This window comes from Molossus molossus, unplaced genomic scaffold, assembly GCF_014108415.1.
Source record: "Molossus molossus isolate mMolMol1 unplaced genomic scaffold, mMolMol1.p scaffold_m16_p_14, whole genome shotgun sequence".
Classification (NCBI taxonomy): domain Eukaryota; kingdom Metazoa; phylum Chordata; class Mammalia; order Chiroptera; family Molossidae; genus Molossus; species Molossus molossus.
This window is the reverse complement of record NW_023425349.1, coordinates 58,955,661-58,981,968: the sequence shown is the minus strand read 5'-3', so window position 1 is coordinate 58,981,968 and position 26,308 is coordinate 58,955,661. Positions and strand designations below refer to the sequence as shown.

Genomic DNA, 26,308 nt, shown 5'->3' with positions numbered 1-26,308 from the left:
GATTGGGGGTTAAAATATGCTTTTGAAGAAGGAGTCAGTGGAGGCCCATATTTACAGGACATTTATTGCTGCCACTTTATGGGGGAAATTAGTCTTTTATGCTTTCAGTAATGATTCCCCAGGCCCTCTTTTCAATCCAGCATGCTCATAAATTCCTTGTTTTTACAGCAGGGCAAAAATGTGCTAAAGCATGCTCTTCCTCACTCACCAGCATCATCCAGCAGAGGACGGAGAAGCATCCTGGCAAGAAGACTGTGCTGACTGGGGCCACAATGCCAGCAGACCTCTGGGCCCTCTCTGGACACTCTTTCCAGGGGTGGGGGCAGTGTTGTAACTAAGGAAGCCCATCTGGAGAGCACACATTTCTTAAAAACACAGCTGGCTCGAAAGAAAAGAAAGCTGAGACATTGGGCAGCTGAAGTCCGCTCTGGCCCTCTGGGGCTTTGTTGGGGTTGAAGGATGCTAACCAGACACTGTCTGAAGAGGGTCCCCTCATGCAGGGCATTTGGCCTCAGTATATCTGTCTCTAAGGGAGCCAGAAATAACTGCTTAAAACCTGAAGAAGGTTCTCAGATAAAGCCAGCTATGGATTGTTTCACCCTCCCCAGATATGCTTTGCAGAACCAAACTTCCTGGTTTCATGCCCAGTGGTCTGGCCGGCCGGCCGGCCTTCCTTCCTTCCTTCCTTCCTTCCTTCCTTCCTTCCTTCCTCCCTCCCTCCCTCCCTCCTTCTTTCCTTCCTTCCTTCCTTCCTTCCTTCCTTCCTTCCTTCCTTCCTTCCTTCCTTCCTTCCTTCCTTCCTTCCTTCCTTCCTTTTTCCCCCTCAATATGTTTTTTATTTTAGATAGAGGGGAAGGGAGGGGAAAAAAGAGACAAACATCGATGTGAGAGGGAAAGATCGATTGGTTGCCTCCTTCACACACCCCAACCAGGGACTGCACCCACAACATGGGCATGTGCCCTGATCAGGAATCCAACCAGCAACCTTTCAGTGCACAGGACAATGCTCAACTACATTCTGAATGACTTCTACCACCTTACCCTGACTTAGTCATTTCGGACTCCCCAAAACATGACTCAAAGATACCAGCAAGAGAAAATAAAAACAAAAGTGCTTTGTGCTTAAAAGCAAGTCAATTCCCATTTACTTAAAATGGGAAAAGGGCAGTGTTCAGTGGGAGGCTACTCAATTCTTACTTATGTTCAATCTTGCGCTTTTAGGTTAATTTAACTAATAGTAATGCTACAAATATAAGAAGTGGTGTTACCTAAAAATTTGCTCTTCTCAGAGAAGAATATTCAAACACTCGAATCACATGACAGTTTTATTAAACTGTGGATATGAATTCAGTGGGTCTGGGGTGAGATCAAGGATTCTGCATTGTGACAAGCTGCCAGCTCCTCATCCTAGAACCCTGCTCTGAGTAATGAGGTCTTAGGTAGAGAGCTCTGGCTGTAGAGTTGAACAGATTCAAACTTGAATTTGGTTACTTATTACCCTCAGGATACTGGGTAAGTCTTTTAAGTGCTGAACCTCTGTTTTTTCACATGAAAAGTAAAGCAAATAGTAATAATACTTGTCCATCCTTATTTCACCTGATATGAGTTTCAGGGAAAATATACCTGACGGAGCTCCAGAAGCTCTGAAATACTTATACAAATGTTAGTTATTAGTATTGATTCCTTTCATCAATACTGTTTTATGTACTAAGTTACTCCCAGATTCTTTTTAGGATTAAAAAAAAAAATGCCTTTTGAAACGTTACAGAGACAGACAAGATGAAGAAGAAATTCCAGGAGGCTGTTTTTCTTCCATTACCCCCTCAAAGGCCAGTGATGAAAGAGGCAGAGACAAATTACCTGTCCTGTTTTTAGAGAATTCTGGCAGAGAAAAATTCTACTACATTTCTTGGTAGGCTGTTTAATCTCAAGTAGAAGAAAGCATTTTTGGTTGAGTAATTACTGGGTCTAGATGATCCCTACAACTGGTTGATTCAATAAAATCATTAGTTGTGTCTTGAGTTTAGTACTGAATAAACATAACAGTAAGGAGAGGGGCTGTATTTTCTTCTAGTTGTTCATACTGTCCCATTAAGTAGAAAAAGCATGGGCTTCAGGGTCAAATGCAACAAGTTTCAATCTATAGTCCACAGATAATTAACCGTGTTGACCCTAAACAAATTGTTTGACCTGTCTGGATCTCAATTTGCTTAGGGGGGTTGTATCTGAAGAAATAATATGTAAATTTCTTGAAACCTAAAATATGGACAGTAAATATTAGATCTCTCTCCTTTGTTCTGATCTGTGCCGGAAAACAAGAACAAACTATCACCTTATAAAGGTATTAAAAATTAGCCAATTTTTTAAATGTTGTCTATGTACCAAGAACTTTATTAAACACTCTAGAAGGATTCCTTCATCTAATTATCACAACCAGCTTTTACTATTATTCCCATATTAGAGATAAGAAATCTGGGTTAGAGAAGTATCTTAGTCCATTGAATGCCTTATTACCCTCGGGATACTGCAAAAGTTCTTTATATAAGACTATAACTTAATCCAGTCTCCATAGCCAGTGGCAATACCAGTATATAAGGTCCAGAGGAAGCTAACTCCAAGAACTTCACCCTTATATCCATGCATACCTGAATCCCAGACTCCTTCTGAAAACAGCCCTTCAACTGGAGGCAGCTCACAATTCACTATCAGCCTCTCATTTTCCAACTCTCAGTGTGCTCTTGTAGCACTGTCTGGCATAAAAGGTAGTGCAAAAGATGTTACATGTTGAAGTTGATCCTATAGAGTGCTGTCTGCCAGTAGTATAGCTTTGTGGAAGAGCCACTGGCCAACGGACATTACAACAAGGCAAAAAAAAGCAATAGATCTGAAAAGCAGGGAAATGAATAGTATGTCAATTTCACCTTGCATCCCTCCATAAATATTGCATATAAAATATTATCTGATTATCTATCATCTCTCTATCGGTGTTTTTTTGTTGTTGTTTTTTTTGTTGTTGTTTTTAAATCCTCACCTGGAGAGGGAGGAAGGGAGGGAGACAGAGAGAAAGAGACAGGGAGACATCAATGTGAGAGAGACACATTGATTGGTTGCCTAGCACACAACCCGACCAGGACAGGGGACTGAACTTCAACCAAGGTATGTGCCCTTGACCGGAATCGAACCCACGACTCTTGGTCTGAGGGTCGACACTCCAACCACTAAGCCAAACCAGCCAGGGCTATCTGAGTGTGCTTTTTTTTTTTTTTTTTTTTTGATATTTTGTTCAGATAGAGTGGGAGAGAGAGAGAGAGAGAGAGAGAGAGAGAGAGAGAGAGAAACAGCGACGTGAAAGGGACACATCGAGTGGTTGCCACCCTCACAACCCAACCAGGGCCGGGGACAAACTGCAACTGAGGTACATGCCCTTAGCGGGAACCGAACCCGGGTCTCTCTGGACCACAGGCCGACGCTCTAACCACTGAGCAAAACTGGCCAGGGCTCTGTGTGTGCTTTTTAACTGAATATAGATGGAGGACCAAATTGAAGGAAAACTTTTAACCATAATGAAACACAATGACTAGTCTCAAGCCATTTTACAGCATGGGATTTGTGTTTAAATAATAAATTTCAGAACTCCTTAGATCTTCCTTTCTCCTACAAGGATGACTTCACTCTAACTTTACTCTTCCTGAGTGACATTTAAGAAGGAGATAGAGCAATTAATTTTTAACAAGGGTAAATTTTTCCTATCACATGATAGAGAAGCTGATGGGCATACAGGTTAATTTGACATCATGAAGATCTCAAAACTTTGTGAGGAGAAGCACAGGGAATGGTAATCAGGTTCCCAGACTCAGAACTCCAACTCTTGACTGACTGATGAATTGATTGATTGATTACATTAACATTTATTGAGAGTTAACCATGCATCGTGTAGTGGACATATTTTAACATATTTCACTTCATTTAATCCTTCATAAACTGTTATGAACTGAGTGCTGTTATTATCGCAATTTACAGATGAGGAAACTAAGTGGCAAAGCAAACAAGTAACTGCTTGGGGTCTGACTGATGCTAAAGACTGACCTTTAAGCCACCCTGTGACAATGCTCTTAGACATCCTACCTTTTACATATTTTCCTCTCTCTTCTTAAGCTTGCATGAGGCTATAACATTCACATGTGCATGTATGCATACACACACACACACCAGATAAAATAGTCACATAGTCACATTCACTGATTCAGGCTCAAAATAATATATTGGTGTTTTTAGCTTCTCTCTCATCCCCATCCTGTTCTTGGAGGTGATATATGACTACTTTCTACTACCCACCTCAACTCCCAAACTCTGTAAATGCACCAATAGTGAATTGCACCACAAGTTGAATTAAGGAGTTGCTTGAATAAATTCTATGATTGTTATTTTTATAACTTAACACATCGAAGTTAAGTCCAATACACATGAGCTTCCCTATGAGTCTCTTCTTCCACCATTTACAGTAAATAGAGACTTCCACCTCACTTATCCCAATGCTATTCCCATGTCCTTTCTTCATTGACCCCCTCCCCTCTGTAATATAACTCATTGTAGGGCCTTAATGTTTGTTTGGGCCTCAATACCTGAAGTGAAGTCCTAGTCCTATCATAATGTCACTTGTGTGAATGTGAGCAATTCACTACACTTTCTGGATCTCAGTGTCTCTGAATGCTCCCTTTCCCAGTGGGTGGCAAGGGAGCAAGGTAGAGTGGGGGAAGGGAGAAGTCACTGAGAATTGATGGAATCCAATATTCATTGCTGCACTCGGAATGGCAACTTTCCCAGCAGATACATTACCAGTCATGTCTCAGCCATAAAACATAGAGCTCTCATTTCCTCAGCGGCCTTATATACTCTGAGTGCTTTTCAGCATTATTAACCTCTATGATCAAAATAGATAGGGAGGCTGAAAGCCAGGGAAAACCTCTTTACATCTTCTGAATTGCAAAGCCACACAGTGAGAAAGAAGTCAGCCTATGTTCGAGCATTCTTGCTTGAGTCAGACAAATCCAGAGCTTGGACAAATTTGCTTTGTGGACATAACATATTCAGGAGGGTCACAGATTTAGAGAAATAAATGTCATAATTAGACTTGTTGTCATTAGTATAAAAGCATGCCTGGTTTGAATAGTGTTCCATATAAACAAGGCTGTCTCAGCTTCTCTTAGGCATATTTCTATGTATAAAAACAGGAAATGTAGAGTTAAACATCACTCATTTAAGATTGTCCAGCATCCGCTGTGGCCAGTTTGGCTCAGCGGTTAGAGCGTCAGCCTGCGGTCCAGAGAGACCCGGGTTCGGTTCCCATCAAGGGCAAGTACCTCGGTTGCAGTTTGTCCCCGGCCCTGGTTGGTCGTGTGGGTGGCAGCCACTTGATGTGTCCCATTCACGTCAATTTCTCTCTCTCTCTCTCTCTCTCTCTCTCTCCCCCTCCCTCCCTCCCTCCCTCCCTCCCACTCTATCTGAACAGAAAATGGAAAAATATCCTCAGGTGAGGATAAAAAATTAAAAAAAAAAAAGATTGTCCAGCATCTAAATTCCACTCCTACTTAGGTGAATCACAGAATTGATAGCAGCCAGCATTTACTTCCCGTTGGAAAAGTCAAAGAAAGACAGTCTCCAATGGAGGTATAAGGAGAAGCATCCTCTCCTCCCAGAGAGCTGGTGTGGCAATGTGACTTGTCATGGACAATCAGATGCTCCCACCTCATCCTCCCATATATCTTTAATCTGTCAGAGATTTTTTATGATGACTGGTGGATCAGAGGATCCAGAAGCAGGGAAACAAGTATCTGAGGAAGACACAATCCAGCATCATGATGAGTGTTCACTGACTGTGGTGCCAACAGCAGTGGAGAGTCCTCAAGTAGCAAGCAAAAGTGTACCCAGCAGGATCATCCCACAACCATGCCTCAGCCATGTCTTGCCTCCCTTGATTACTACCTGAACTTGTTATCCAACTTTTCTAGATTCCATGAACTACCCCTATTGCCTTCCAAGAAATTCCTTTTCCTTAATTTAACCAGAAAAAGCTTTATTTCCAACCAATAACTCTATTAATGAAGGATAATATAAGAGGGCTCTAATTGCTGCTCCTTTAACTACTGGCTATCTGGAAGTTACTCAAATAGTCCTACACCCTACAGATGTTTATAATATGGCAAGTCTAAATACAAACTATTATCCAGCACCTAATCCCTCACATGCAAATCCAACTCTGCAGATTTCTTCTGTATTCTTGTCTACCATTGTGATAATTTTGAATATAGTACACATGAGTGGTGAGTTACTTCAAGTTATCATTTAAGGAATAAGAGTTAATTTCCTACTCTGAAGAATGGGAAAACATAGTATACAGCATCATTCAGAGATCACAAGAGTTAAGAGCATGAAGCAAGCTGTTGAAGTACCAAAATTTGGCATTTCATTTTTTACTTACAGATAACCCTAAACCCTTTATCTATCCTATCTGGTCTTCAGATGCAGTACTCAAGTGTACCACATCCAAAATTATCTCTAAACATTTTTGTCTGACATCTTTTCTGCAGGTGGGGAGATAAAGTGTTTTGATCTAAAAGATCTTTTCTCGGTGACTGAATTGAGGATTGGATAGTAAAAGGAATTTAATCCTCACTCTTAGACTTCTGCTGTACTATATAAGTGTGTCAAGCTACATTTCAGATTAGGAGTCCATGGAAAAGGTTACCACAGATTAGCCAAGGTGCTAACAAAAGTCACCAAAAGAGCCCTGGCCAGTTTGGCTCAGCAGTTAGAGCGTCGACCTGTGGTCCATAGAGACCCGGGATCGGTTCCCGCTAAGGGCACGTACCTCAATTGCAGTTTGTCCCCGGCCCTGGTTGGGTCGTGCGGAAGGCAGCCACTCAATGTGTCCCTTTCACATTGATGTTTCTCTCTCTTTCTCTTTCTCTTTCTCCCTCTCTTCCTCTCTCTCCCTCCCGCTCTATCTGAACAAAAAAATGGAAATATGTCCTTGAGTGAGGATAAAAAAAAAAAGTCACCAATAGAGTCAGAGAGGATACAATATCACCTAAACCAGTAATTTTCACCCTAAAGACCATCACAGTCCCTGATGATTTTTCACTCCTGGAGTATTTACTGTCTTTACTCATCATCCACATGTAACACATGGCTCCTGACTTGAAATGTGGGCAGTTAAAAAAATATGGAGTTTGGAAACAGATAGACCTAATGCTATAAGCTCTATGACCTTGAACAAATTCTTTAAGCTATCCAAGCCTTAGTTTCTCCTGTTTTACATATATGTATGGATGTTTATGTTTATATTTATATTTATGTAAAATGCCTAGCATAGTACTTGGCATATATAGTTAGTAAAAATGAGTGACCTCATCCAGACAGGAGGCTTGAGAAATATTATCATGTATTCACTTATACATGACACATTTATTGTCTGTTCATCCTGAGCAAAGTTGTATATATACAAAGATAAATAAAACCCAGAATCTGACCTCCGGGAGCAATTGACGATTAAAATATTGGTTAGAGTTTATAATGATCAAAAATACATCTGATACAAGTCCCATTTTTCCCTATCTTCTCAGAAAAAAAATTATCTCCCCCCCAAAACACACTCAAATCTCTCCCAAGAAATCTGACAATAGCTCTTTTTATAATTATTTTATAAGATTCAACCCAATAATCCCCTTCTCTATAATACCTCTTCTTAAATACCCCCAGGCAGTAGTACATTAGTAAATATTCAACAACTGGTTCTCTGTAGAAGGAAAGTGCTAATTTATAGTGTTTGTCAATTTATGTAATGTAAATACTCCCACCATAGCTGACTTTAAACTACTAACAAGATTAACTGAGCACATAGTTGGGAAGAGATATGCACAGTCAACTCTCATAAGCTGATGCAAGCTGACAGCTACACACCACTGTCATCCCCTGTAAAATCAACCATTCTTTTCCTTGTACCCCACTATACCCGACACTGCTTTTCCTAATGCTGTTATTTGGCTATATGTCTGTCCCACCTGCCTCCAATAAACTATAAGCTCCTTGATGGAAGGAACCTTATCGATATTTTGTTATAGCTCCTGTATTTGGCACAGTACCTGGCCTAGAGTAGGTCCTCGAAGAGTGACTTTTGAGTGAGTGACATCACAGAAGCTTTCGATCTTTTTTGGCACTCCTGCCCTCTTCTAGAGAGAATGAACTGGTCTTATTAAGTTCATGAGGTTTGTCCTCAGCTATAAACCTCTCTTTAGCTTCTCAGCATCCTTTCTCTCTCTTCTCCTTTCCATTATGAAGTACAATCAGGAAGGATCTAGTAGAAGTCATTTACCCCTCAGAACATTTGTTTCCATAAGCATGCCATGCCTTATTTCTCCATGAGCAATGAATCATTGCACTTAATTTCAATGGTAGAAAGCAGAAGTAAAAGTTTGATGGTAGCCATTTATTTTGTATGTATGTAGAAACAGCCTTTTAGAAATCTCTCATGAAAATGACATTTCAGTATTGGCAAATACTCTTGGAATCTCAAAAGCTTGTGACATTTTGAAATCCACAGAATTTTAACATAAACTAAGGCAACCTGACCATTTACCAAAATTCACCAGTTTATCCCAAAATGCACAAGTCCAGGGAGTCATCAAGTCAACTTACTCAGTTTTTAAAGGCTTGGTATCTACCAACCACACAAGGATCTTAAAATTCTTGTTTTAAGATCATCTCAGCCTAAAAACAAAAATGTTCTCAAGCATCTTTCATTTTATAGAAGATCTGTGTCCCTAAAAAACTACATAAAAATGCAATCAGATATTAAGAATGCTAAGAGACCATTTTAAAGGAACATTAGTAATAATAATAATAAAGATGATTAACATTGTAACTGCATACTATATGCCAGTCACTAAGCAAACTGCTTTATGTAAATTCTTTACAACCTTCTGTAGAGTAACAAAACCAATGATGATGTAAACAATTGCTACTTAAACTCTTCTATAACTTTGAGCTTTTTTTATTCTGGATATTCATAAAATAATGCTGTCATTTCATAGTTCTAGTGCAGATGGACTGAGAGCATGCAAGCCTTTGTGTATTTATGGAGGATACATTGTGTACTCTACTCTTCAACTAGCAAGAAGAGCAAGGCTAAGCCCTAGGAAGCATTAATTTAAGGCATGACATAAAATAATATCCACATGAATGGATTATCTCATATTCAATCACATTTGTTTCAGTATTTATTTAATTAAAAGCACAACTATATTTATAATGGCAGCTTGTGCCTTCCAAGATCCATAGCCTTATATCCTTCTGGAAGCACTCACTGAAGAAGAACTTTAAGTACTTTTCTCCAAAGCCAAATATATCCTATTTTCATTAGATGTGCCTGAGCACATAGACATTCACCATAGCCTTATTGATAATTGCACCTGATTAACCACAAACTGCAATAGAAGGAGGATTGAATGCTTTTTATTAATTAACATAGTCAAGTCAAGGAAAACAGCCTACATGAGGGATAGCTTGTACAAAAATAATTGACTCATTAATCTTAACCATGTGAACATGTTCGCATTAGCAAGGTCAGTCGCTAGAAAGGATTCAAACTGGAATAGCACATTCACGCTAGTATGATTTTGTAGTTATTTCATTTGGACTAACGTGGAATTCTTTAGAACAGTGAAGGTTTTCAGAAGGACATAGTCACAGGAAAGGCAAAAGTTTCATAAGGGTGATCTTTGCTTCATGTTTTCAAGTTGGCAGGGCACTGGCCATATTCCAATTTTTATTCTAGTACAAAGGTAGTATTTGCACCCCAAAAGCAATCCCATGGGCACATGCTTCCTCATGCTGTGATCCTGTGGATATAACCACCAGGCAAACCTCAACAGCAGCAGCAGTGTGCGTGCCAGGGGCTGTGAGCCAGACAGACATTGCATCCTGGGGACTATAACCAGTTGGGAAGGGGATTTGGGTACGGGAGCACTTAGGCCTGGAAAGCAGTCATTTAAAATAATAACCAAAGGAAGTACTTCTTCACACAGCAAGTGGTAAACATGTGGAACTTGTTACTCCCCAAGAGTTGAACAAGCCAAGAAATGTAAATAGGTTCAAGAAGGGTTTGGAAAAATTGCAGATGCCCAATCTCTTACCGGTTGTTGAAGAGAGGTTCGAAGAATTTGGATGCCTTCCCAACTTTTGATGTTGCAGAGGCAGCTGCCACACTCCTTTACAAAACATCCCTGGTTCCAGCCTGTTCAAATGAAATATATGGTGGAATGAACCATTAAATTGACCCAATATGGCATATCTTTTGCTCTTGTATTCTTTTTTATTTTTCATTTGTTTAAATGTTTTTTATTTATTTTTTATTTTTTAAATTAAAGACCTTCATGGCACAACTTCTTCCCAGCACAGTTATGTTTTAGTTATACCAATTACAATGCAATTATAACCAATAAATCAAGGGGGAGAGGAGGGACTTCTGACTTTAAACTTTAAAAAATGTGAAGGAGCCCACTTCAAACAAAATTTAAAAATACTAAAAACAAAACAAAACAAAAAAACATTCAGAGTAATTGCCAACACAACTGTCTTATATTGGCATTCCATTTCCTTCTATCTGATTAATGCAGACACAGGTAGTGCTAAGAAATAAAGTGTCCCAATAAAAGGTATACAGATGAGATAATTTACAACAAAGAAGTTGTTGTTACTCTGTCAATCCTTGCCCCCAACCCACCCACCCAATTGTTTTGTTTGGTTTTTTTTCATGCTTTTTTAGTGACTCCTTAAGTAGCATTTTTAAAAATGTATATTTATTTTAAAAGGCTCCTAGGTGTCATTTCTGAGTCCTCTGCATTCACCTTCAGTTTCTTGCAAGATCTGATGCATATTAGGAAGTTTAGCTGTCTGCAGCTCCCCACATCAACCTCTACAACACCTAAACTCTCTGAGCTACAAGGGTTGGATGTGAAGTCTTAATTTACAACAACCCTCCTCCCACCTAAAAAGAAAGAATTTATTAGTCATAAGTGTCCTGTTCAAATAAAAATCCAGTGCAAATGTAATCACAAATTGCATCTCTGGCACATCTGATGCTTTTAGCTTCTGCACAAATTCAACACAGTAACCCCCAAAGCATTCTAGGGTATAAAAGGGTAAAGAGCAATAAATGTCCACTGTAAGTGGGCACAAGAAAGAAAACCACCCTGCCACACAGTCAGAATGTCTTCCCTATGGCTGGCAATTATTACAAAAGGAGGCTTTAGCTTTCTCTAAAGTTCACCATTATATTCACTAAAGCCATCACTTTGATAAAGTTATTAGAGCCAAGATGAGTTAAAAGTTAAGAACTTTTAAGTTCTTAAAAAGATAAGTTCATTAAATTCAACTCTTCAAATAATTACATTTTTCTGTGATGCCTAAATGATAAAGACTTATGAGTCTATAAAGGTAGGAGAATGGCGAACTAAGACTTTATGCCTTAAAATATGTTGGAAGAATGTTTCCTAGTCCCCACAAGCAGCTACTGAAATGAAATTAAAGAAGAAAATACAGAGCTGATAGTTTTGCTATTGTGCTTTAAAAACTAGACTTCCTCAGTGAAGCACCTGATAAATTTAGGTGGTTGAATTACAGAGAAAAATCCACTTTACATACACACACACAAATTGACAACTTTTTCCATCTCCAATCTCTGAACTGCTGAGACACAAAATGAGTTTTATGGCAAAAGTATCCTTAACCCAAAGAGACACTTTGGCTTGTGGTGTTTTTTAAGGCCTGTCTCCCCTGCTGGGCACTCTGGGTTGAATGAGGTATATATAAAAATGGGGGCCTTAGGAAGCCTCCATGGTACAGGGAAACAGGCCCCTCAGATGTGAACTTGAACCCACTCAGCAAGATCTTTACACAGGGAACTTAAATCTAACATTGGTAAATAAAACCAAACATGTATTTACACCAAAGGATTCTACCACTGGATTTTTTACATATGAAGGACAAAATATGTGTATATACACACACACACAGAGCAAGGGATGGCAGGGATATAACAAGAGAGTGTATAGTTTTCCCACAATTACAGGTCTATTTCAGTTTCACCGGAGACAGTGGCACTGCTCTTACCCCTCAGATACATTTATAAAACAGAAGGGCAGATCTTCTCATTGGATGGCATATGAGGAAAGGGGAAAGTAGGAGCAAAAGAAAGTAGAAAGTTTAAAATGAAACAGTGTGGCCACATATCTCATTAGCTCTTAAAGCACTGTTAGGATGACACCTATATAGACAATGGTTTTTGTTTTTGTTTTCTTTTGTAAAAAGAATTTCAAGACAACTTCCAGTCAATTTGGCGGCTTAAGTAAACGTGGTATCACATCTTCCCACAAACACATCAAGGTTACAACTAAACTACAAAATAACCATCATTCAAAACTGCCTGACATTGAGCTGAATGGAAGTCCTAAAACTACAGAATTGAAGAAGCAGCTACATTGAGACTGGTAGGAGGGGCTGGTCCCAAACCCACGTGTGGTGGATAAAAATCAGGAGGAGGTCTCGGCTGGGACAGTCCTCCCTGAGGACTGAGGGGTCCCCGTCCCACACCAGGCACCCTGCTCAGGGTTCCAGTGCCAGGAAGAGACGTCCCCATAACTTCTGGCTGGAAAAACCAGCGGGAACTGAGGCTCAGGGAGGCTGAGGCAGCTGAAGCCCCAGGCAGCTCCTTAGAGGGCTTGTGCACGGACTTATCGGACTCATTCCCTGTAAGATTGGAGGGGAGGCAGCTCGAGCAGCACCAGAGACATACAGGGAAGAACTGAGCTGATTGGCATTGAAGCGAGGGCTGGAGAGGGGGCTTTCTCTGGGACAAACGTGCTGTCAGAAGCCTTTGTTCCTTTGGTGAGCCCTTCCCTGGGGCTGCAGACAGTCACCATTACTGGGACTCCAGCAACCAGGCTCACACAGGTTGCCCCGCCCTGGCAATTCCCTTAGGCCCCGCCCCACCCAACTTTCAGGCCCACCCAAGCTGTTGCCACTTGCTTAACCATAGGATTGGCCTGTCTTGAATCCTGCTTCAGGTTTTCCTAAATTCTTTCAAACAAGCAGCATCTGGTCTCAGATAGCCCCATATCTCTCATTAAGTAATACACAGAGACAAATACAGGGAGGCAGTCAAAATTAGGAGACAAAGAAACAGGTCCCAAGTGAAAGATCAGAACAAAACCCAAGGAAAAGAACTAAGCAAAATGGAGATATGCAACCTAATAGATGCTGAGTTCAAAATACTGCTTATACGGATACTCAATGAACTTAGTGAGAACCTCAGCAAACTTAGTGAGGGCCTCAAGAGCATAAAAAGGGACCAGTCAGAAATGAAGGAAGCACTAACTAAAATAAAGAATAATTTACACAGATTCAATAGTAGAGTAGGCAAAGCCAAGAAGCAAACCATCGATTTGGAATCTAAGGAAGCAAAAAACACCCAATCAGAACAGCAAAAAGAAAAAGGAATCCAAAAAAATGAGGATAGTGTAAGGAGCCTCTGGGACAACTTCAAGCGTGCCAACATTCGCATCTTGCGAGTGCAAGAAGGAGAAGAGAGAGAACAAAAAATAGAAAACCTATTGGAAACAATAATGGCAGAAAACTTCCCTAACGTGATGAAGGAAACAGACATACAAGTCCAGGAAGCACAGAGAGTCCCAAACAAGATGAACCCCAAGAGGACCACATCAAGACACATCATCATCAAAATGCAAAAGGTTCAAGACAAAGAGAGAATCTTAAAAGCAGCAAGAGAAAGGCAGTTTGTTACCTACAAGGGAGTTCCCATAAGACTGTCAGTTGATTTCTCAAAAGAAACTTTGCAGGCCAGAAGGGAGTGGCAAGAAATATTCAGAGTGATGAAAAGCAAGAACCTACAACCAAGATTACTCTATCCTGCAAAGCTGTCATTTAGAATCGATGGTCATATAAAGATTTTCCCAGACAAGAAAATGTTAAAGGAGTTCATCACCACCAAACCATTATTATATGAAATGTTGAAGGGTCTTTTTGAAGAAAAAGATAAAATATATGAACAGACAAAATGGCAATGAATACATATCTACCAACAACTGAATCTACAAATAAAATGAACAGGCAGGAGAGAAACATTCTCATAGATACAGAGAACATTTTGTTGGTTACCAGATGGGAGGAGGGTTGGGGGAATGGGTGAATAAGGTGAAGGGATTAAGAAATACAAATTGGTTGCTAGACTGATAAACCTCAATGGGAAGGGGGTTGGGGGGTAGAAAGAAATAAACCAAAGACCTTATATGCATAACCAATAGATACAGACAACAGTGTGGGAAATGGTGGGAGGGAGGCGGGAGGGGGTAGAAGGGGTCAATGCGGGAAAAATGAGGAATATCTGTAATACATTCAACAATAACATTTTTAAAAAAGAAAAAAAAAAAGCATTTCAAAATGACCTAATCAAAGAAAATTGAAAAAGATTTTTCCTTCCCCCTCCTACAGCTATATAGCATGTTGGGAGATGAAAGATAAAAGGACAAAGGTTATTCAAGTTTTAAACTAAACTTATAAGTGGGTTGGATTTAGGATCAGGTCAGTAGGACATGATTTATACTGAACAGAAGTTTTCAGGACCTGTCTGTACTTTGGGTAGATTTTTCATAACTATTACGACATATTTCCACTAGATACACCAGAATAACCCCACTGAAGCACTTTTTGAGTAAAGTGATGTAAATGACTAGCAGGACACTGCTTTTATAGTTTAGGTCCTCCCTCCTTCCTTCCCACCTCCTTTGTAGAAGATATTTTTTTTGTAATTTCTGGAAAAGAGCATGAGATATAAACCCCCCAAAGTCTGGAATGGTGTATGAGCAATGGTGGGCGTGGGAAGAAACCTCCACCCAAATGCATCAGCTGGAACTGAGGCTAGTTTATCTTTGTTCTTCAGTAATGAGGAACTGAATTTGGAAGGGGAGGAAAAAATGTGTCTGTGAAATAGTCTACTTGCAGGTGATTTTTCAAGGAATCCCCTGAGTTATGAAAAGTTCGAATTAAAAGGAAAGAAAATCAGCCTAGTATAATTTTTCTATGACTAAACTACTATAAATCCACAAGCAATGGTTCAGACACAGTGCTTCTTAAGTATTTCATCTCTTCCTACTAGGCACAAACTGCATCAAGGAGAGAGTAGACACCCCACCTCTGCTCCAGGGTCAGGAGACAGAAGGGGCCATTACAGCTGAGCATCAGTGGCAGCCTGAACAGGCTTCCTGAAGCAATTTAAGGCAGCAATCACTGGTGAGACTGCCAGAGGTCTAAGGGGTGAAGGGACTGGCACTGAAGAAATCCCCGACATCATTTTTGGCGCTGCTGACAGGCATCCTGGCATGCTAGATGAGCCCATTCGAGCATGGTCCTTTACAACAGTGTAGAAATAGCTGTGCTCCATGGCTTCTCTTCCAGTGACTGGTGGTCATATTGCAGCAGTTTGTCTAGGAAATCCAAGGTTTCAGGGCTAACAAGGTGCTGGTTTTCACTGTGAACAAAGTGTTACCATCACTTCCGGGAGTGTCTGCCCAAGATACCATTGAAATGTGGATCTAATTCGACGTTGTGTTTGTCAATATAGTCGCATAAATCTTCTGTCCCCAGAACATTGGCTGTTCTCACCAACTGATCATAATTGTCATCTCCATGGCAAAATGGCTCCTTCTGGAAAATTATACTTGCCAGCACACAACCCAAGCTCCACATATCCAAATTATAATCATACATCTGATAGTCTACAAGTAGTTCAGGGCCTTTGACGTTATGGAGAAGCAACGCAGACATTGTATTCTTGGCCAAGATGGTAACACTCAGCTAAACCCACTCTACTAGCTATAGTTTTCTGTGTTCATGATCAGTCATGGCATTATGGGGCTTTACATCTCTGTGCATGGTTCCCATGCTATGACAGTAATCCAGGGCCTTCTGAATCTCATACATGTAAAATTGAGTATCCTAGTCTGTTAGCGTCAATTATAATCGCTTGAAGTCTGTGCTGTTTACACGTTCAAAAACCAAGGCAGGGGTTCGTGACACAGGGTCTTTTACTATGTCTGCCAGTGTGATGATGTTGGGACCGCCTCACAAACTCTCCAAAATCTTTATTTCACGCTTGATTTTCTTCTTTACTGGCTTGAGAATTTTAACAACTTTTTCATTATTTGTGATGTTAATGGCTTCAAACACTTCACTGTATTTGCCCCAGCCTGATTTCCAAACCAGCTGGCAGTCACCTTGATGTCCCCATTCCACTACATGAGACTCCTAATCCCAATACTCTCGAGTCCGTACAGATTCGCACCTGCTTCAACTCCAGCCCTGCTTGGCACGGTCCCGACACGTCCGGCGGGTTGGTGAACAAGCCTGGACTTAACATTTGGAGGTCTGGCAGTCACCGTAGTCAGAGGCGGGGGGTGGGTAAGACTTCGTTTCAGATGTCTTTTCTTCCAACAGCAGTGGAAGCGGCGGTAGCGGGCTCTCCCCTCTCCTCACCCGGACAATATGGCGGCAAAGGAGACTCAGGAATGCGCGCCTCTGCTGGAAGCGGAAACCGGCTGCCGGAAGCGGAAACCCCCTGCCCTTGTACTCCTAAAAGTAGTCTTCCGAAGAGCCCATCAGCTGTGGTCTCAAAGAGTCTGGGCTCTGTGCTGCTCTGATGTCTTAAAGGCTGTGTGACTTCAGAAAAGTCTTGAAACCTCTATGAACTTATCTGTGAAATGAGCTTGGTTTATATCTCTCCTCTCTACATCACAGTATTATTATGAGAATTGAGTGAGATAATGCTTTGTAAACTGTAAAGTGCTGTGTACATGGGAGGATAGCATATTTTTTATACTCCAGAGAATCCTGGATGTCTCATGGGTAAATCCTAGAATTGCCACATTCAACAGAAAATCAATTCTGAAAAAGCTCAGGCAATTTGACACAATGTCTAAAGGATTCTCTTTTCCTCTCATGGCCTACAATCTATTCATCATCTCAGCTGCTCCAAATCCACTCTCTCTGTCCCCATCAAACTCCAGACTGCCTCTCTCCAAAACTGTCTTTCCAAGCTTTATTCGGAAACCCAATTTAGTTTCTCTTCCCATCATCTGTTATCCCCAGTAACAAAACAAAGTCCAAGATATGAACAAATTAACAAAAAGGTGTCATACCATTATTTTACATGCTTTGCCCCTCACAGTTACTTCCACCCTTAGAATGTAATTATATGGTATATAATATATGTTTTATATGAGAGGTGTACCAAACAGGAGTAGGTTTAGAAATCATATATCTCAAATCAACAAATGCTTTCTGAAGTACCCAAAGGTTCTGTAGAAATTGTGGTAGCGGCAAGGGTAAAGGAAATCCATATCACTTTATAAAGACTGCTGTCCTTGGGGAGCACCATAGTGGACATTCTTTGATGTTACTCTCACATGTGTACTCCCACAATGACTTGCTTGTGTGAATGTGCTTATCCAGCAACTCTCTGACCTTCCTCTGATCAAAGTATAGTGAGTGTTCTAATTCAGTGGCTCTGGACTGAAAAGAATAAATGTTTGAGTATTATATCTAGCATGCAAAAGTTATAAGACTTTGGATAAGTTACTTATCTTCTGTGGGCTACTATTTTCTTATCTATAAATGGAGCTTAAAATATGCATATGTCCCACTAGGGTTAAATACATGATGTATGTAAAGCACATGTTGGGCCTGGCACAGAATACACAATAAATGATAAATATGGTGGTCAAAGATCCTCCAAGGTTCCACAAAGATCTGTATGATGCCACAAAATGAAAACACCAACTGCTATATAACTTGCCAATGTAATTCCCACTGATGTGGGAGATGACTACCCAGGGAACAACCAAATAGTTGCCTCATTCTCCTACTGTTCCACCTCAGCTGGCTGTTCAAGATACTGGAAAACTGTTTCTGCTCCAGAGGAGACCATACTCTGAATCTTCCCCTGGAGTCACTGTGGCAGGTGGCGTTTGTCTTGTCTTCCACAAACTGTTGTTCTCTTCAAGGATCATTGCATGTCTAAGCCACATATTAATTTCTTAAAATTCTGGTATGATTTTCCTCTGATTGTTACAGTTTCCATGTAAGCATATCACTCTGGGCTTATTAAACACTGTATTTGCTTAATAGCCAAATAGTTGCTATGTAAACATGCTGTGAAAAGGGATGTTTTCGATGAGCTGTATTAGAGGTCAGTGCATAAAGAGTCGCATTACTTTGTGAGGAGCCCATGACTTTCTCACCCACATTCCAGGGAGGCTGGAAAGATGTCAGCACAGATATCCACAAGGGGATTCTTTTTCCCAAACCACACAAACTTCAGGTCTTTCAGAAACTAAGTTTTCTCCTTTATTATCTGAATAACTTGAAAATTATCAATTATCATTCTATAAGAAAAAAAATTCCCATTATAGCTAGTATTGTAAAATTGTTCATGAAACCAAAGACCATTTTTATTTCTGGATCAACCAAATGGCATGTAAGAAAACAGCAGGGGTGAGTGGGGATTAATTTCAGTATCTCACAGCCATTTATATTGATTTTTTCCAAGTCTGTACAAAAGAAAAGATTTCCCAGCTGAGCTGAGATCAAAGGTGGCACATTTAATAGGATCTTGAGAATCCTTAAGGCCATCTTGTTTAAATACCTTTAAGAATCTTTTATATGATTCTTTAAACCTTATGTCTACAAAAGAGCAAACAGGTTGGAGTCGGGTGGCATGTAGGGGAAGTTGTTTCCTAAAAGGTGACACTAAGAAGCCGTGCAAGACATTTCAGGGAATCAATATGCAATTGCTACAGCTAACAAGCCATGCCTTTCCTGCCTCTCTCGTCCCTTTGCTGTGAGCTTCACAACCACTGAGAAGGAAGTAGGCAACCTACGCAAGAGGGAGCAGCATAAACATGAAGCACTAGGTATCATGGGGGACCACTGCAACCTAAAGTTTATGGAAAGCAGTTCCATTTTGAGAAGTGGATTATCTAAGTTGAGAGAGCTACCAAGATGACAATGAGAACAGTTTAAATTACTTCTCTTATTTTAACACCTGCTGCTAGAACATCAGAAAACCCCATGACTCATTGATCAAGAAATGGCACCAACATCAAAGGATCATAGGGAAATGGAGACAAAGATATGATTGGTCTAAGTCCTTTGATTTCCCCAAACATTCAGTGAGTCCACACTATATAAAAGATACTGTATTAGGTACTTGGAGGCAGAAAAATGCAAAGGAAAAGAAGGCTTAAAGACTGTGCTAAAGGAGTTTGAGAGAGAGAAGACAGTAATTAGGTGAAGGAAAACTGAGACCCACATAGAAGATTTGTTAACAAATTTGTTAACAGAGGTATAAAAAAAGTATTAGTGTACTAGCAGAAAACTTCATGACAGGAATGAAATTAAAGTTGGGTTTTGATGAAAGATTTGGAAGAAAAGGAAAATGGCAGAGGTGATTCTGTAGTTTCCATAATGGTTGCCTGGGTAGATAGTGATGCATTTAACCAGAAGAAAGCAGCATAAGGGAGCAAGTTTGTGGGGCAAATACATTCAACTTGAGATGAATATGAGGTTCCTCACTTCATTCGTATCATGATATGAAAAGGATATTTGAAAATTCAGGTCTTGATCTTGAGAAACCTGGTTGGTATTCTCTTTTGGATGTTGTATGTGTGTGTGTGTGAAGACCAGCAATAGAGCACACAGAGTTATTATCTGGGCCCACATCCCACATAATGCAGGTGACTTGGACACTTTTGCCTCTTGTATGTCGATCCTTGTAGAGCCATAGCCTTTAGTCACTATTCTCTGATACTATGATTGAATTTGAGAGAATTTTCACATAAAAGACCATGTCTACATTTTCAGGGTGGTGGCAGAAAAAACAATTAATTTTTATCTTGTATTGGCTTCTCTAATAGGCCAGAAAACAACTGAGAAGGTAATCCCTCCTTCTCTTCCTAAAAGGCTGGCCTGCTATGAATTTGTGTTTTAAATTTTGACAGAGCAGAGAGCTTTCCCCATAGCTTCCATGAAGGCAGTCACTATGAAGGTATCTTAGTAGCCCATTCCTAAAAATAAAATAAAAAACACTCAACAGAAGAAGCAGCGGAGGTCTCCGAGCTTCGCAGTCGTAGACGTCAAGCCCTTGTGCAGTAGTGATGCCGCATGGAAGCCGAAGATGCACCTCCTGTATGGCCCCTCTGGCCAGCCAGGCACCTCAGATGAGAGGCGTGACCAGTCCAGCACCAGCAGTTAAGCCACCAGCACCAGATGCATCATCTGCCATTGGCCCACATACTGCTGCACCCCGGCAGCCAGGTCTGATGGCCCAGATGTCAACCACTGCAGTTGGTATGGCTGTGGGCTCTGCTGTGGGCCACACACTGGGTCATACCATTACTGGGGACTTTAGTGGAGGAAGTAATGCTGAGCCCACAGGCCTGACATCACTTACCAGGAGCCTCAGGGAACTCAGCCAGCACACCAGCAGCAGCAACAGTTTGGCTTGTGCCACTATGAGATGAAACAGTTTTTGGAGTGTGCCCAGAACCAGGGTGACCTTAAACTTTGTGACGGGTTCAGCGAGGTGCTGAAACAGTGCAGATTTGCAAATGGATTAGCCTAATCAAAAAGTTTGCGTTGGCCCTGGCCGGTTTGGCTCAGCGGTTAGAGTGTCGACCTGCGGTCCTGAGAGACCCGGGTTCGGTTCCCGCTAAGGGCACGTACCTTGGTTGCAGTTTGTCCCCGGCCCTGGTTGGTCATGCGGTGGCAGCCACTCGATGTGTCCCTTCACGTCGATGTTTCTCTCTCTCTGTCTCTTCCTCTCTCTCCCTCCCACTCTATCTGTACAAAAAATGGAAAAATGTCCTCGGGTGAGGATAAAAAAAAAAAAAAAAAAAAGTTTGCGTTGAAGAAATGGAAAACTTTCTCTCTTGACCAAGTTACACCTTAAATGTGAATGGTTTGAATGCTCTGAAAAAAAGACACAGAGTAGCTGACAGGATAAGACAGCAAGACTCACATATATGTTGTTAACAAGAGACCCACCTCACAAAAAAAGACTCACATAGGTTAAAAGTGAAGGGATGAGAAAAAATCTTTCAAGCAAACAAAAAGGAAAAAAGCTGGGGTAGCAATACTCATATCTGATAAAGTAGATTTCAAAATAGGGACCATAACTAGAGACAAAGAAGGCCACTATATAATATTGAAAGGATCTATCCAACAGAAAGATATAACGTTGGTAAACATATATGTACCAAATATAGGAGCACCAACATATATTAAAAATCTTCTGAAGGACTTCAAAGAAGAAATCAACAGCAATACAATCATAGCAGCGGACTCCAATACCCCGCTCACATCACTGGATAGATCATCTAGACAAAAAAATTAACAAGAAAACACAGACTCTAAATGAAGTGCTAAATCAAATAGATTTAATAGATATATACAGAGAATTACATGCCAAAACTGCAGAATTCACATTCTTTTCAAGTACACATAAAACATTCTCAAAGATAGACCACATGTTAGGGCACAAACTAGGTCTCTACAAGTTCAAGAAGATTGAAATCATATCAAGCATCTTCTCAGATCACAAATGGCATGAAACTAGAAATCAATTGCAACAAGAACATGCAAAGACATTTGAAAACATGGAGACTAAATACCATGTTATTGAACAATGAATGGGTTACCATGAAGATCAAGAAAGAAATTAAAAACTCCTGCCCTGGCCAGTTTGGCTCAGCAGTTGAGCATTGGCCTACAGAACAGAGACTCCAGGATTCAGTTCCTGTTGGGACACATAGCACAAAAAAAAAAAAAAAAAAAGAACATCCTGAAAACCAATAAGAATGAATACACAACAACACAAAATGGATGGGATACAGTGAAAGCAGTTCTGAGAGGGAAGTTCATACCACTACAGGCCTACCTCAAAAACAAGAAAAATCTCTAATACACTATCTAGCCTCACTAGTTAAAATACTAGAAAGCAAACAAAAAGAAAACCCCAGAGCAAGTAGAAAAAAAAAATACTAAAGATCAGAGCAGAAATAAATGACATAAAGACAAAAAAAACAATTCAAAGGATCAATGAAACAAAGAGCTTGTTTTTCAAACAGATAAACAAGATTGATGGACCCTTAGCTAGACTCACCAAGGAACAAAGAGAGAGAACCCAAATACACAAAATCAGAATTGAAAGAGGAGAAGTAACAACTGACACCACAGAACTACAAAAGATTGTTAACAACTACTAAGAACAATTATATGGCGACAAATTTGACAATCTAAGTGAAATGGACAAATTTCTAGAAACACATAGTCTCCCAAAACTAAACCACGGAGAGATAGAAAACTTAAGCAGACAAATAACAACAGAAGAAATGGAAGATGTCATCAAGACTCTACTAGCAAACAAAAGCCCAGGCCCGGATGGCTTCATGGGGGAATTTTACCAAACATTCAAAGAAGAACTAATACCCATTCTCCTCAAACTATTTCAAGAAATTCAAGAAGAAGGAAGACTTCCAAACTCATTTTATGATGCCAGCATAATTTCAATTCCAAAACCAGAAGAAGACACTACAAAGAAAGAAAACCGCAGGCCAATGATGAAAACCTGATGAACATAGATGCCAAAATCCTGAACATAATAGTAGCAAATCGAATCCAGCAATACATCAAAAAAATTATTCACCATGACCAAGTGGGATTCATCCCAGAGATGCAAGGCTGGTACAATATTCGCAAATCAATTAATGTGATACACCACAGAAACAAAATGAAACATAAAAATCATATGATCATAGCAATAGACACTGAAAAAGCATTCAACAAACTCCAGCACCCATTTCTGATAAAAATGCTCAGCGATCTGGGAATAGAGGAATCATATCTCGACATAATAAAGGCCATATATGAAAGACCTACAGCAAACATCATACTCAATGGGCAGAAATGAAAAGCATTTCCTTTAAGAACAGGAACAAGACAAGGATGCCCACTTTTGCCACTCTTATTTAACATACTACTGGAAGTCTTAGACACAGCAATCAGACAGGAAGAAAAAATAAAAGGGATCCAAATTGGAAAGGAGGAAGTAAAACTGTCATTATTCACAGATGACATGATACTATACTTAGAAAACCCCAAAGACTCCATCAAAAATTTACTAGACTTAATAAAAGAATTTGGCAAAGTAACAGGATACAAAGTTAAAGTAAAAAAATCAATGGCATTCTTATACACCAATGATGAACTCACAGAGAGAGAAACTAAAAAAAACAATCCAATTTAGCATCATGGCAAAAAAAATTAAGATACCTAGGAATAAACTTAACCAAAGAAGCAGAAAACCTATTTGCAGAAAACTACAGGTCATTGAAAAGAGAAATAGAGGAAGATATAAAACAGTGGAAGCACATACCTTGTTCATGGATTGGAAGAATTAACATCATTAAAGTGTCCATACTACCCAAAGCAATCTATAGATTCAATGCAATCCCCATCAAAATACCAATGACATGCTTCACAGAAATAGAACAAATACTTCAAAAGTTCACATAGAACAAAAAAAGACCCTGAATAGCCACAGCAATCTTGAAAAAGAAGAACAAACTTGGAGGGATCACATTACCAGATTTCAGGTTATACTACAAAGCCACTGTAATTAAAACAGCCTGGCACTGGCACCAGAACAGGCAGATAGATCAATGGAACAAAACAGAGAACCCAGAAATGGACCCAAGAAATATGCTCAATTAATATTTGACAAAGGTGGCAAGAGCATACAGTGGAGTAAAGATAGCCTCTTTAATAAATGGTGTTGGGACAATTGGACAGCTACATGCAAAAATATGAAACTAGACCATCAACTTACAACCTACACAAGAATAAACTCAAAATGGATAAAAACCTTAAATGTGACTCACGCATCCATAAAAATCCTAGAAGAAAATGTAGGCAAGAAAATTTCAGACATCATACGCAGCAGAATTTTCACTGATACGTCACCTAAGGCCACAGAAACAAAGAAAAAAATGAACACATGGGACTACATCAAACTCAATAGCTTCTGCACAGCAAAAGAAACAACCACCAAAATGAAAAGGCAACTCACTCTATGGAAGAGCATAATTGCCAATGATACATCAGATAAGGGGATAATTTCCCAAATATATAGAGTGCTCATACAGCTCAACAAAAGGAAGACAAAGAACCCAATTAAAAAATGGGCAGAGGAACTAAATAGACACCTCTCCAAACAGGACATACAAATGGCTAAGAGATATTTGAAGAAATGCTCAACATTCCTAATCATCAGAGAGATGCAGATTAAAACAACAATGAGGTATCACCTCACACCTGTCAGAATGGGCACCATCAACAAATCATCACACAACAAATGTTGGCAAGTGTGTGGAGAAAAGGGGACTATAGAACACTGATGGAGGGGATGCAGACTGGTGCAGCCACTATGAAAAACAATATGGTGTTACCTCAACAAACTATAAATGGAACTTCCATTTGACCCAGTGATTCCACTTCTAGGAATATACCCTAGGAATCCTGAAACACCAATCATAAAGACTATATGTACCGCCATGTTCATAGCAGCACTATTTACAATAGGTAGTATCTGGAAACAGCCCAAGTGTCCATAAGTAGACGAACAGATAAAAAAGCAGTATTACATAGACACAATGGAGTACTATGCAGCTGTAAGAAAGAAAGATCTCTTATCCTTTGAGATGACATGGAGGGACCTGGAGAGTATTATCCTAAGCAAAACAAGCCAAGCAGAGGAAGACAAATATCACATGATTTCACTTATTTGTGGAATATAATGAACATAATAGTCTGAGGAATGGGGTAGTCCCAGAGATGTGGATGTGGGGTACAGACTGACAATCCCCAGAAGAGGGGGTGGTGGGAGAGAGATAAACTACAGAACTTATATGCATGTATGCATGAACAATGGACATGGACAACAAAGCTGGGGACAGGGCGGGGAGGGAGGATGAGGGGGTATCAGTGGGGAAAAAAAGGAGAAATATCAGTAACAAAAATTAATTAATTAATTTAATTAAAATACTCAACAGATGGGTTAGGGCTCAAATTTGACAGCAGCAACTTTGTGGGGTGAACAATGAAGGCCCCTTTCAGGATTAAAGACCCTCGAAGAACTATAGCAATTCCTGCCAGTGTCTGAGTCCAGTGGAAGATGCAAAGAGCTTCTAAGAAGACCTAATCTTAGCAGGTGAGCATCAGAAAGAAATGGGAACATATTCTGTACATTATGAAATGCGATTTCAATGGAAAGCATCCTTACGACTCAAAGACTCAATGCTGTCTCCCCATTAGAAACTGCTCTCAGGAAAGATTCTTATTTCACACATTCACACAAGGCAAATAGAAGCTAATGCATAGCCCCTCCAGTTTTTTGTATTAAGGGAATTTCTGGCATAAATAAGCAGGCAAAAATGAGTCGGCAATGCATGTGTGTGCACATGTATATGGGAATGTGTAAAGGACAGTTGGTGAATACGCCTTGACTGAGAGTGCAATATGGCTACTCTTGAAGCTAATCATGGAGGAACCCCCAAGCAAGAAAATAGGCAGGGCATGCTGTGTTCAGGCTCATGTCAATATGCAGGCACCACTTTTTATTCCACAATGATGCAACACATATAAACAGATGTAATTTTAATCAGAGCAACTACTATATACACTATGTATATTACATATGTGTGTATATGTATATATAATATATTTGTATATTATACAAATTATATAATTATATAATATTTTTCCATTTTGTTTCAGGTCTTCTGATAAGGGTCCTGAAATTCTTGTTCTGAATCCACTTGTCATTTGTTTGTAAGTGGGCAGGTCATGGGTGTGGGGAATAAACATGTAAATGTGTGTGTGTGTGTGTGTGTATGTGTGTGTGTGTAAAAGAGATTGAGATTTGTGTTCCATATTTCCTTAATGGCTGTTATGTCTCACATTCTTCATTTTGCCTTGTAGAAACTATGTGCTTTCTAACTGGTACTTCCAATTTTGAAGTCCTTATTTTCTGGTAGTCATATTTTTATAGGGAGATGGATGAAGAGGGTCCTTCTCTAGATATGGGCTTGCTACAACGCACATAGGATCCTAAAGGCAAAGTGAG

General features: G+C 40.0%; 2 pseudogenes; one reads left to right on the top strand and one right to left on the bottom strand.

Annotated features, from left to right (window-relative positions):
* Positions 1 to 15,298: 15,298 nt before the first annotated feature.
* On the bottom strand, positions 15,299 to 18,055 carry LOC118629317 (annotated as a pseudogene).
* A 2,227-nt stretch (positions 18,056 to 20,282) lies between these two features.
* LOC118630232 lies at positions 20,283 to 20,749 on the top strand (annotated as a pseudogene).
* The last annotated feature ends 5,559 nt before the right edge of the window (positions 20,750 to 26,308 follow it).